The sequence below is a fragment of the Tachypleus tridentatus genome, chromosome 13, assembly GCF_004210375.1.
Source record: "Tachypleus tridentatus isolate NWPU-2018 chromosome 13, ASM421037v1, whole genome shotgun sequence".
Lineage (NCBI taxonomy): Eukaryota > Metazoa > Arthropoda > Merostomata > Xiphosura > Limulidae > Tachypleus > Tachypleus tridentatus.
The window spans coordinates 94858342-94871573 of NC_134837.1; the positions used below are offsets into that span (position 1 = coordinate 94858342).

Below are 13232 nucleotides of genomic sequence, written 5' to 3' on the forward strand. Positions count from 1 at the left end.
GAGCTTCGAAAGATGACAATAAGAAAATGGAAAATAAAAATAAAAAACTTTTTAGCATTTAATAGGGAAAATGTGAACAGTATGAAATAAGCCTAAATACTAGCTGGTCAAAGGTTTAAGACCATACTGAAACGAAGCGTTAATCGGTAAACACGTAAAAAATTTTGGTCATTTGTGTTCAAGCATTAGCGTTGTCAACATCTCCCACTGACATCTCCTGTGTTACATTGAGTAAAAACATAGCAAAGGCTAAAACGTTGACAGAGTTTGAACGTAGCAGAACTGTCGAGCTGCAAAAGCAAGGTCTCTCTCAACGTGCCATCGCTGGTCAAAAGTTTAAGACTATACCCAAAAGAAGTCCTAAACAGGGTAGGAAATGCCAAACAAGAGGTCTCAGTAGTGAGTTGCACGGCCGTCATTGCGAATAACTTCAAACATTTGCTTTGGCATGGTCGATATAAGCGTTTGCAGAAGGCTGGCTGGAATGTTATTACAAGTGGTGAAGATGGCTTCAATAAGATCATGAACTGTTTGGAATTAACGTCTATTTCTATAGACTTCCCTTGCCATCCACCCCCAAACATTTTCATTGGGTTTCAATTCGGGGTAACACGCTGGATGGTCTACAAGAATCACGTTATTCGCCATGAAAAAGTCCTTTGCCCTGCGGGAATTGTGGATTACAGCGTTGTCCTGCTGAAAGATACAATCATTTCCACACAAGCGAGGGCGTTCAGTCAATAAGGATGCTCTCTCCAACATGCCAATGTAACCAGCCGCTGTTTGACGTCCCTGTATAACCTGAAGCTTCATTGTTCCATGGAAGGAGAAAGCACCCCAGATCATGATGGAACCTCCTCCACTGTGTCGTGTAGGAAATGTCTCCGGTGGGATATCCTTATCGTGCCAGTAACATAGGAAGCTATCATCTGGACCATCCAGGTTAAATTTTTTTCTCATCATTCTCTTACTTTTCTACGTCCCATGTGTGGTGCTTTTCAGCAAAGTTTAACCGAGCTGTTTCGTGGTGTGGAAGGAGGCGTGGCCTTTGAAGACGTTTACGGTTTTTAAAGCCTTTCCCTCGGAGGTGCCGTCTTATTGTTCTTGAGCTGCATTCTACGTCCGTAAGGGCCATAATCTGGTTTGACGATAGGATGGTGTCTTGCCGGACAACCCGTCGAATCCTCCTGCTAAACGCCAGCGAAAGTTTCTTGGGCCGACCACTTGAGATTCTCGTTCCGTATCTCTCAGGGTCTTTTAAGAAATTTGCAACAGCAGTTTTACTACGCCCAATCTCACCAGCGATGACACGTTGAGAGAGACCTTGCTTTTGCAGCTTGACAATTCTGCCTCGTTCAAACTCTGTCAACTTTTTATGCCTTTGCCATGTTTTTACCCAATGTAACACAGGAGATGTCAGTAGGAGATGTTGACAACGCTAATGCTTGTACACAAATCACTAAATTTCGTTACATGTTTACCGATTAACGCTTTGTTTCAGTATGGTTTTAACTTTTGACCAGGTAGTATTTAGGCTAATTTCACAGTGTTCACATTTTCCCTATTAAATGCTAATAAATGTTTTATTTTTATTTTCCGTTTTCCTATTTTCATGGTTCGAAAGCATATTTTTTCTTTATGTTCATTGTCCTTAAGATTTTGGCCAGCAGTGTATAAAGAAATGAATGAAAACGTCACTAACCCTGTGATTGTTGTATTAATATGGAAACTGAGGTCCACGTTGTCGCCTTTTTTATAATAAAATCCCTGCATGGCAGGTGGTTAGGGTGCTCAACTCGCAATTTCAGGGTCACGGGCTCAAATTCCCGTCACACCAATCATGCTCGCACGTTTAGCCGTGGGGGCGTTATCATGGTTCGATCAATCCCAGTATTCATTAGTAAAAGAGTAGCCCAAGAGTTAACGATGGGTGGTGATGACTAGCTGCCTTCCTTTTAATCTTACCCTGTTAAATTATCGAAGGCTAGCGCAGATAACCCTCGTGTACCTTTGCGCGGAATTCACAAACAAACATATTGATACTAATGCTTTCTTCGTAAAAGATAAACGAGATGTGTTTTTATTTCTTAAGAAAGGTTTTGCTGTAGTGACGCGTCATAATTGTTTGTGTTATTCTTGTATTTCATTGTTTATTTTCACATTAATAACAGCCTGTCATAGTCTGGTAGTTTCGACACTCATCTCTCAACCTGTGTGTTGCACGATCTAAACCGAGCGCCGCACATCCTTGCTTTTACATGTGTGGGAGCGTTATAATATCTCGTTTAATCTCACTATTCGTTAGTAAAAGCATAGTTGAAGAGTTAATACTGGGCGCTTCTGACTAGTTGTCTTTCCTGTGGTTTACAATTCAAAGCTAGAAACGGTGGCAGATAGATTTAGTATTTTTCTCATAAACAAATGCTTAAGCAGTTTATAGCTTTCAAAGACTCACTTCCTTCTATTTTGTTCGTTTTTGAAGTTAATGGCTTAATATGTCAATTGCTGTTTTTACAACTAAGCAAGAAAAATTGCCAAACCACTTGCGAGTAAAAATAAATGTTTACAATTAATTTCTTCGTCAACCCATGTTATTAGGTTTGTACCTTTTAACAAACCCACTAAAAGTCGGATAACTTTATGCAGTATCTGTTATTTGTACAGGGTTTTGACAGCAACAACAACAAAACAAATACCATAAATTCATCGCAAAATAATGTCGAAAGTTCTACCGATAACTTAATTTTGTTTGCTTTTCCTTCGAATAATTACTGCTGATATTGATTCTTTTAACGCACTTGTTTGATTCCATTCGTTCAGACTTACAAGATTCCGTGGGTTTGGCAAATAATTTGTTCAGTTTCATCAAGTGCCAGGGGTGCGTAATTAACCCGACCAAAAGGTTCATTTCTAACAACTCCCACTATTTTAAACGAATTAGGCTTAATATAACCTGATGGTTATAGTGTTTCGACTCGCAATTTGTAGGGTACAGTTTTGTATCCTTGTCACCGAACATGCTCGCTCTTTCAGCTGTCGGGATGTCATAAGATTACTATTAATACCGCTATTTGTTGATAAAAGAGTAGTCCAAGTGGTAGGTGGTGTTGACGAATGGGCCTCACAATTAATTAATTATTGCATTTTTTGTTGAAAATATATAAACAATGGTATAAAAAATTGGGAAATTTAGTATATTTTTTTATGCATTTTCATTGATAAGTTAGAACAGAAGATTTATGTATTATTGACACACAAGAAAATTCTTCATATTTCCATTTCCTCAGACCATTTTTTACCTGAACACATTTGACCAGAAAGTTTATGTGACAGAGTAAAATTTAATAATAACATTAACATTCTGTTTGGTAATGAGTAATTACACTTCTGGTAACAACTTGGTTGTAATTATGTTTTGTAAAAAATATCTATCTACAACTCTACTTATACGGACCTTGTACCTGTGAGAATCAAACTCCAAGTATATTTAATCTTTTAGCAAAAGTAGTTTTATGTAAACGCTAGGTGTCTCTAGCTTTGTTGTATAAAGTGCCATCCAGGATGAAAATTTCAATTTCCTTCAGAGTTGTATTTTAAATGTTATTGTACTATTAAATATTATAAGTAAAAATATTAAAATATCTGACGCTTAGAGTAGTCCCCACTGGTATAGCAGTAAGTCTACGGATTTGCAACGATAAAATCAGGGTTTCGATTCCCCTCGGTGGACTCAGCAAATTTTCCGATGTGGCTTTGCTATAAGAAAAACACACATACACGCTTAGAATATACAGTTATTGTTCACTTGACGTATGCGATAACAATAATATTTTATCGACGTATATCATCAACTCAATGAATTAATAAAGATCGATGCTGCATGTATTTAACAATATTAAGTTTGAAAATCAGATACGAGTTTTGTCGGAGTCTCTAGCACATAGTTACGCTTATACAATATTGGTGTTTTGACCCATACCAATGCATGGACAGTGTGGTCATAAAGTTTGGTTTGTTTGATGTAAAAACTGTCGAGTCGTAGAAAACACGAACGATGATTGTCTTACGTTACAAACAACTTTTTTCCATGTTGTACTGACTATTATCAGTTGATAACATATTCCATCTCTATTCACTTAACTTGTTGCACTGGTAAGTGACCTACAGACCTTCTCCGGTGTTCACAACACTGTACGGAATGATTTACTATCAATCATGTATGACGCGCTTCGTAAATAGCTCGATGTTAACTGAAAACAACTGTACCAAAACAAAAGGGCTTTGGCAAGACGGTTATGGAATGTCAGTTCAATCGTGCAGACTGGGTATGTTTATGGTATTCATTTGTTGCTCATGAACCATTCATGTTTCAGATGGATGTGCCTCTGTCTCATCTTCCAAGAATTCCAAGTAATTACAAGCTTCTTTCTCTCTTGTTACTGAACTTTAATTAATACTGTTGGGTCTTACTATCGCGTACATTAGTGTCGTATGTAATTTAAATCTGTATGACTTAATGAGTCTGCAATGAGGTGAAAGGTGACACGCGGAGTGACTGGGGGCTATCATTAATGCCCCTTTCTTCGTTTTAGACAAAACATTGCTGTTTAGCGTATGGTAAATAAAAAATACCAACTTTAAGATTTCATTCTACTCTACATATATGTGGAATATAAGACGTGACGGATTTTAATTATCTCTACTAATCGTTCATGCTTGGATATCATTCTGGTGAATTATTAATTATCTTCGAATAGACAGTGTACTAAGGTCAGCTATGTGAGACATTGTGTACAATGTTTTTTAAATCACCGGAAGTACTGGGTGGAGGACAGTGACATTAGGTTAAAGAAAGGATAAAGAATAACATAATGGCTATCACATCAATCTTAAAGTTTATTTTTAGTTATGATGTCATGTACATGACATTTTCCCAGGAGTTTCACGCATATGCTGGAAAACTATGGACTTTGACTGGACATTTGACTCATGTTATGACTGAAACACACATGGCAAGATGTAATTCACACACCAGGGGTATTCAGTGTCTTGATTTATTGAGGCGTCTGTGTTTAATGTCATCTGTTTAATTATTAGAAGGAAGTCAGTGTTACTGTAAGTTTAGAAGCATCCAGAAGGCTCTTATAACACGCGTACATATGGCAGTAATATTATCTTTTGTAGTTCTTAGTTGCTAAAATATATCTACGCCCGGTTGTTTATTGTACAAGTCACTCCATGGACCACCTTGTATTGATAACCTCTTTTGGTCATCTTGTCATTTACACATTTGGAAAAGAGAAACAAATGAGTCCTCCACCCTTTCGACTACTGAGAACTGCTCTTTAAGATCTATGTTTTTATAGTTTAATTCCTATTAAATCTGCTTTGTCTCAATATTCTTTTGAAGCGGACTGGGTCTTTATGTTCATTTCTTAAATTAAGATGAAAATGAAGTGTGTGTGTGTATGTGTGAATATGATATTCAGTAATGTAAATTTGTTTCAAAATGTCATGTTTATTTATGATTTATAAGAAGCAAATAATCATAGCTTTTGATAATGAAGATATAGATACCAGTAAGTTTATAAAAGCAGGGTAATACAATATTTATTATTTTTCAAACTCTAAGGAAATTTAACAGATAGGCGTAATTACAACGAGCTGCCAAATCGATTAAAAAAAACAACCTCTGTAAGATGATAGCAGTATAATTCTAATAATTTGCAGTTGGTAAAGATGTATTATAGTTCTACAGATCTTTGTACATATTGAAATAGTTGAGCGAATTCTTTGATATGGTTAAATAGTAGTTCAGATTTAAATCGATATAAATCTCTTTAGAGAAAAAGTGCGTTGAATTAAATGTGTGCCTTGTGAAAAAAATATTGTTAGACTTCTTTAAACATTTAAAAAACAAATTTTCACATTTAAATTATAAAAAAATTCAAGTTTGTAAATAACTAGGACTTACCAACTGTCATGAACTGTTTTGAGGTGTACCTATATCCAAAAGTTATAAAGGTTAAACTACAAACTTAATTGCTTCACAGTGATTGACTTTTTAGTCCTCTGACAATAAGTTTACATTAAGTTATGATCTTAGTACTAATCTGGTAAAAAATAGGATTCTGTCTTCGATTGTAAGTAAGGTATCCTTTTATATCATTCTGTGGCTTTCCTTTTGTTCTTCTCTTGATAATTTGCCTTTTTCTCCAAAGAAACATAGTTTGTCGAATTGGCTGATGAAACCAAAATCCAGAAACTTGAAAAAAGCTTAATTTAACCTTAATCATTTTAATTTCACATTGCCAAACAATGAATTTAGTCGTAAATTGAACTTCTGTTGAAACTGTTGTTAGTAAAAACTAGGTAATGACCATATACTACTTGTTCTTAGTAGGTTTGTTCGCGTTTTTCTTAATATACGCTGAGAGGAGTGTATGCAAATCAAAACTTCATCTGATAGCTTCATGTTCTTGAAAGAGTCGAGTGCACTGTGCTTTCGTTTTTGTCAGCTTTTTCTCCTCTTTTTCCATAATGTCCCACAAAATGATTTTTCTTTTTCAGTCTTAATGTCAGTTACTACCGTTGGGTCACCTTAGATACTGATGTGACTTCGGTGATTCTCGATAAGATTTACTTGGTGGTGTCCATCTTCTCTTCAGGTAGCCCTCCCTAATTTAGTAGTTAAATACTAGAGGTATGTCAGCTAGTAACTCGACCCACCACAAACTCTTGGGCTATCCTTTTATCAACGAATAGTGGGATATAGCGATACGTTGTAATGTCTCCATGGCTGAAAGGGGGAGGAGGTAGGGCGACAGGGATTTGAACCCACGACCCACAGATAAAATAGAGTTACATTTACTATATACAAATTGAAAGTCATTTAGTAAGTGTTATTTATAAATGTTAACAAATGAAAATATTGGGTATTGGTGTTTTCAAGCTGAGCGGCACTTCTGCGTTTAAAGAAAAAGTTAACACACCTAAAAGGTTTAATATATCACACCCTGATATTCAACTATTGATCAGAGGGAAGGCGGTCAGTCAGCAGAATCCTATGCAACAGGGACTGTAGCTTGTTTTTGGTCAAATTACAGGATCATTTGTTATTCTTATAATGCACCTTTGACTAAAAGCAAGGACCATGTTTAACTATATCATGGCCCATACTTTCGATCTGCAAGATAGCATATTAATCCTTACGCCACAGCAAGCGCAACAATATTTGAATTATCTTTCTACAACAATATTTTGAAAATAGTAATAAACTTCTGTTGTTAAAGTGATAATTAAGGACTTCTCTTTTTTTCTAGACTGATGATACCAGTCGCTCTCCATTTTGTATATAATTCTTCTTAATTGTAGGTCGAATTAACCTCACATGGAAATTAGGTTCGAATAGTTTTATGTTTTGTTTATAAAAAATCTTTGCCATTAAAATGGAAAAGACTTCGCTAAGGACAGGCTGAAGAGGTTCATAGCTTAAGTGCTTTGTGCTTATACTAAAGACCCTATAATTTTAAATATAATCTGCCGAGATTACCCGATAAAATGAAGGCTTATACGAAGAACACGTATTTACAACTCATTAAATGTTAAGTTTAGGAAGAAAGAAAGATACATCACAGTCGTTAAGGAAATACAAACTTTAGCCACACTATAAAAAAATAAATGTATTCACAACTCCTGACATGTACCTCCCCAGTAAACATACATGTACTACAAGTGGATGGTAACATCGGTACTAAAAACACTGAGAAAAACTCGCGCCAAAAAAAAGAAAAATTTATCAAACTATAAATGGTGTAACAATAAATACAGTTACAGTAATATATACTACCAAACAAGCATAGGGAATATCTCATTTCATCGACATAATCATATGCACAAGAAAAAACGTAAAGGCTCACAAAGTCTATCACTAAGCAGGGGGATTGGATTTGGACTGTGATTTGGTCGTGTTGTTTTGCGCGACCTTGGAGGGACACGACAACTGGTGGTGGGTCGGTCTGATTTAAATTTCGCACAAATCTACAAGAGGGCTACCTTGTCTAGCCCTCACTAATTTAGCTGTGATAGACTAGATGGATGGCAGCTAGTCAACATCACCCACCGGCAGCTTTTGGGTTATTCTTTTACCAACAAATAGTGAGATTGACCACAACACATTATAACGCCCCCACTGCTGAAAAGACGAGCATGTTTGGTGTGATGGGAATTTGAACTCTTGACTCAGAGTATGAGTCGAGAGACTAACCACCAGTCCATGACAGACCAGGTGGGGACGAGAACTAAGTGTTTAAACTCACAATCTCTGAGTCAAATTAATGTTCACACTCTGAGACCATTTGTGGATAATCTCCGGCCTATAGTTTCTGTCAACGTCGCGTAACTTAAGGTTTCTCAACCCATGAGTTGCGATACAAACAGGGGTCATTAGGATATGTGAGAAGGTCGTGAGCAGAGTTTGGAAATAGATAATAGTGTATATACACTGCTGGCCAAAATCTTAAGGCCAATGAACATAAAGAAAACATATGCATTTTGTGTTGTTAGACTCAACCACTTATATGAGTAGAGTTTCGAAAGATGAAAATAAGAAAAGGAAAAATAAAATAAGAAACTTTTTTAGCATTTAATAGGGAAAATGTGAACACTATGAAATAAGCCTAAGTACTAGTTGGTCAAAAGTTTAAGACTATAATAAAAAGAAGTCCCAAACAGGGTAGGAAATGCCAACAAGAGGTCTCAGTAGTGAGTTGCATAGCCGTCATTGCGAATAACTGCAAATATTCACTTTGGCATGGTCGATATAAGCGTTCTAGAAGGCTGGCTAGAATAATATTCCAAGTGCTGAAGACGGCTTCACGAAGATCATGCACTATTTGGAATTGACGTCCATTTCTATAGATTTCCCTTGCCATCCACCCCCAAAACATTTTCAATGGGGTTTAGTTTGGGCGGACACGCTGGATGGTCTAAAAGAATTACGTTATTCGCCATGAAAAAGTCCTTTGTCCTGCGGGAATTGTGGATTGCACCGTTGTCCTACTGAAAGATCCAGTCCTGCTGAAATTTCCACACAAGCGAGGGCCTTCGGTCAATAAGCATGCTCTCTCCAACATGCCAGTGTAGCCACCTGCTCTTTGACGCCCCTCTATAACCTGAAGCTCCATTGTTCCATGGAAGGAGAAAGCACCCCAGATCATGATGGAACCTCCACTGTGTCGTGTAGAAAATGTCTCCAGTGGGATATCCTTATCGTGCCAATAATGTTAGAAGCCATCTGGACTATCCAGGTTAAATTTTTTCTCATCAGAGAACGAAACCTTCTTTTACTTTTCTACGTCCCATGTTTGGTGCTTCTCAGCAAAGTTTAATCGAGCTGTTTCGTAGTATGGAAGGAGGCGTGGTTTTTGAAGACGTTTACGGTTTTTAAAGCCTTTCTTTCGTAGGTGCCGTCTTATTGTTCTTGAGTTGCATTCTGCGTCCGTAAGGGCCTTCGTCTGGTTCGACGATCGGCTGATGTCTTGCCGAACAATCCATGAAATCCTCCTGCTCAATGCCGGCGAAATTTTCTTGGGCCGACCACTTGAAATTCTCGTTCCGTATCCCTCAGGGTCTTTTAAGAAATTTGCAACACCAGTTTTACTACGCCCAATATCACCAGCGATGGCACGTTGAGAGGGACCTTTCTTTTGCAGCTCGAATATTCTGCCCCGTTCAAACTCTGTCAACTTTTTAGCCTTTGCCATGTTTTTACCCAATGTAACACAGGAGATGTCAGTGAGAGATGACAACGCTAATGCTTGAACACAAATGAATGACTAAATTTCGTTACGTGTTTTCCGATTAACGCTTCGTTTCAGTATGGTCTTATACTTTTGACGAGCTAGTATTTAGGCTAACTTAATAGTGTTCACATTTTCCCTATTAAATGCTAAAAAGGTTTTTATTTTTATTTTCCATTTTCTTATTGTCATCTTTCGAAGCTCTACTTAAATAAGTGGTTGAGTCTAACAATGCAAAATGCATATATTTTTTTACGTTCATTGGCCGTGTATATATTTAGTAAGTATTTAGTAAGCTGGATGTTTTTGTTTTAAAATTAGTTACTGGGGTGCAACTGGCCACCAACGTTTACAAATGACTCCTGAGTTTGTTTATTATTAAGCACAAATCAAAACAAAGAGCCATCTGTGCTCTGCTCACCACGTGTATCGAAACCCGGTTTCTAGGAGTATGAGTACGCAAACTTACCGCTGGGGCAAACGGAGGGCTCATCCTAAGTCAAGAAAAGCTGAGAACCACTGACATAATTGACCGTAACCGACATAATTGTAATGTCAGTATGTAAATGTCATGAATATTCCAATAAATAATTGAAATTTAAAACATTATTACTACTGCCAAGTTTAGAGAGTGAACATATTTATTAGTATATACATTTTTTTTTCAAAATGCAACAAAAATCTAAAATAACTTTAAATTGGCTTCTTTTAACCGAATAACGGGATTGAATTCCACTTTTGTGTCAAGCATATTTAGAGTTTACAACGCTAAAGTCAGGGGTTCGATCCCTCTCAGTGGACTCAGCAGATAGCCCGATGTGGATTTGCTATAAGAAAACACAAACACTCACACACCTTCAGAGTATTCCCATAAATATCAATTCTAGATTTTTTCTGTATTTTTTAGGTATTGTTTGACATTTGTAATACTGTCGTTGACTTTCTAGGGCCTATAGTTAAATTTTCCATGAGAGTACGATTGGTAAGAACTTGGTGTCCTGGTTTACCTGAGCTCCTGAAGAGGTCATAATCAAATTTACAGTGTAGTCCAGTCCTGGTTCAGATAAGAAATTGAAATTATCAGTTGGTGTTGGCGTTCTGGTCTCAACTAAAATGTAAATTCTTTAGGAACTGGAGTCTAATATGTTTACAGCCACACCATTTTCTTCAGTACAGGTTATTTACTGTTTATTTATATACCTTTCCAAGCAACACATTGAAAAACTTCAATGATTTCTTTTAACAGTGTACTTGTTACAAAGTAAATTCTGGGTTATTCTGGTCTTTATGGGTGTGATATATTTGTGTAACCCTTTCCTACATCATATTCATAAACAACTGCGACCAGTGAACTATATTTCAACTGGAAAGATTTTAAGTTTAAACATCTCTTCCGACTACGTAATATTTTCTGTAAACTTTGAAAAAATTTACCTATGTTTCTAGGGTTACTATTTTTACAGCTATTCGGCTGTTATACCTTTTGTATTTTTTTCTCTGCAAGTTGCATAGCTCAAGTATTAAAATTTTTTGCATTTGTTTTCTTCGTTTTTTTGTGTGTGTCCTTTGCCATCCACTTCCAGCGCATGTGTATGTACAAATTAAAGTTGCTTTACAATAACAACAAATCATGTCAGATAGTGGGTAGGAGAGTACAATCCGTAAGTATACCTTGCAAAAGTATAGAATGGATATTTATATTTAATACACAAAATAAGAAACGTGACACCTCCAATGTTGTCGGGAGAGAGTAATTACTTACTTAGAGGTCGGAAGGAAATTCTTCCTATCGAAGACGCCTTTGTGAAAGAGTTTCTTCTTTTCGGTTTATTTTTTTATTTGTTTTGTTTGTTTTTTGGAATTTCGTACAAAGCAACTCGAGGGCTATCTGTGCTAGCCGTCCCTAATTTAGCAGTGTAAGACTAGAGGGAAGGCAGCTAGTCATCACCACCCACCGCCAACTCTTGGGCTACTCTTTTACCAACGAATAGTGGGATTTACCGTCACATTATAACGCCCCCACGGCTGGGAGGGTGAGCATGTTTTGGCGCGACTCGGGCGCGAACACGCGACCCTCAGATTACGAAGCGCACGCCTTAACGCGCTAAGCCATGCCAGGCTTTTTTTATTTGTAATTAAGCACAAAGCTATACAATAGGCGATCTGTGCTTTGCCCGCCACGGGTATCGAAACACAGTTTTTAGCATGATCATTATAAATTACGTGAAAAATGTGTTAATAATTTCTATTTAAATACGACCTTGCTAAATATTCATGTGTTAAAGCAACGTCTAGCTAGATTTTTTAATAGGGTATAGAACAATGCGTAGTCATACCAATACGTCCTCCGGTGGATTGGTGGTAAGCTTATGGATTTATAGAGTTTGAATCCGGGGTTCAATTCCACGCTGCAAACAGAGCGCAGATAGCACATTGTGTAGCTTGCTTTGCACTCAAACAAACACAACAATAACGAGTCAATAAGAAAAAACTAGCGGAATAATGAATAAAGTACAGTTGAGTCCACCCCACGAACTGCCAAAACAACGAATTCCATTATTAAAACTGCATGGGGATAGGAGTACGTGCAATACCGCTTTTACCAACTCTATCTCCTAGACTAGTTTGTTTGACTCTAATACAGTGTTCTATGAGGTCAAGAGCCTGGCTGTTTGATCGCCGAACAAAGAGGTTCTGTTTAATAGAACCTGTGAAGAAAGGAAGGATAGAGAAGTACTGGTTCATAAAGTATTATTATAATACATGGATGAATTCTACCATGGACTTGAAGTGTATATATCGAATTTCTTCAATGACCAAATCTGTTCTGGGAAAGCATAGCGATTTTCCTTTTTCATTAAAACAAGTATTAAGCATCGCTTTTTAAGTGTTTTTTTTTTTCCTTTGTAACATGAGTGTTTCGACAGGATATAGCTACATCTAGCACACTCTCTGCCGGATCTTGTAGGCTATTAAAGGTGTTGCATTCTTACATACACATGATTCAAACCTTCAATTTTTCATTTGTTCCGCTCTTTAAACTTAAAACAGTTTTGATGATTTTACCAATCAGTGTTCTCAGTGTTAGAACGTAAGTGAAAAAAGCGGTCACTCTTACTGTCCAGTTGCTTTTAAAGATGTGTGCTGCGTGCCACAGAAACATCGAATACAATTTTTAACACTATATATATGTATATTTGTGTTTTCCAGAAATATTTAAAGTAGTGATTACTCTATGAGAGAAAGTTGTATTGTAAAATATAGCACGTATTATATTTTTCGAAGACGTGTTTATGTATATCCTCAATTTAAAAGCTACTATGTAAACAGATTATGTGTGTATAACATTGATAAGATGGTAAACAAAACATACTGCATATCTACCTACGGATGGTGTATTTTCAGAATAATGTAAAAGCATACTTTTAATTC

At 36.8% G+C, this 13232-nt stretch overlaps 1 protein-coding gene across 1 annotated transcript in view; it reads left to right on the forward strand.

Moving 5' to 3' along the window:
* LOC143241015 (glypican-6-like) overlaps positions 1-13232 on the forward strand; it is a 52173-nt gene that overhangs the window by 6624 nt on the left and 32317 nt on the right. The window lies entirely within an intron of this gene.